This window comes from Mandrillus leucophaeus, unplaced genomic scaffold (genome assembly GCF_000951045.1).
Source record: "Mandrillus leucophaeus isolate KB7577 unplaced genomic scaffold, Mleu.le_1.0 Scaffold518, whole genome shotgun sequence".
Taxonomy (NCBI): domain Eukaryota; kingdom Metazoa; phylum Chordata; class Mammalia; order Primates; family Cercopithecidae; genus Mandrillus; species Mandrillus leucophaeus.
Genome location: NW_012105564.1, coordinates 1602110 through 1602766, shown reverse-complemented (window position 1 = coordinate 1602766; position 657 = coordinate 1602110). Strand labels below are relative to the sequence as shown.

The 657-nt window shown below is 60.9% G+C and overlaps 1 protein-coding gene across 2 annotated transcripts in view; it reads right to left on the bottom strand.

Moving 5' to 3' along the window:
* Positions 1 to 417, bottom strand: part of RTN4 (reticulon 4) — a 78995-nt gene extending 78578 nt beyond the window's left edge. The window contains exon 1 of one of the 2 annotated variants that reach the window (XM_011996518.1): positions 314 to 417. The gene's annotated coding sequence lies outside the window, so the exon portion shown is untranslated. Of the gene's footprint in view, positions 1 to 21; positions 196 to 313 lie in introns of those variants that run through there. The other variant, XM_011996516.1, reaches the window with a different exon arrangement.
* Between the last annotated feature and the right edge of the window lie 240 nt (positions 418 to 657).

Genomic DNA, 657 nt, shown 5'->3' with positions numbered 1-657 from the left:
CGAGCGAGCCGAGGCACCTACTGTGGTGACGGCTCCCGGAACAATGAGACTGCTCCTCCTGCCTCCGCGCCGGTGATGCGCCACCCGCCCTGTCCCCAGTTGCCGCCGCCGCCGCCCAGACGAGCTAGGAGAGAGGCCAGCGGACTCTCCGCCCAGTTTGGCGTGACTCACCCTACCCGGGGGAGGGCAGGGACTGGCGCGGGAGGGAGAGAGCCAATCGGCTACAGGATAGAGAAGATAGGCGTCCAGCCAGGCCAATGGAGAGGGAAGGAGATGAAAGTGGGTGGGGATTACGGCACTTCCTCTCTCTTACCGGCGGGGATTGCGTTCAATGGGCGGTGCTGGGACTGGGAGCTCCACCCCCACTTTGAGTAACTGTGAGTTGGGGTGGGGTCTTGGCCTTGCCGGCAGCTGGGGGTCCGTCTGTCGTAGAGCACTGGGAAAGGGGGCGGGCTGCTGGCTGGGAGGGGTCGGCGCGGTTCCTGGCGCGCCACCGGAAGGGCGTTATCCTGGGGGACTGGGAGTGGAAACTTTCCTCCCGGGAAAGGAAGAAACCCGACTGGAGAAAGGTATTAACGGGACTGTGAAGTGGGCCCTAAGGATTTTTAAAGATTTTAGAAATAAAATATTATTTTTTCACTTAATGTGCCAAACCAC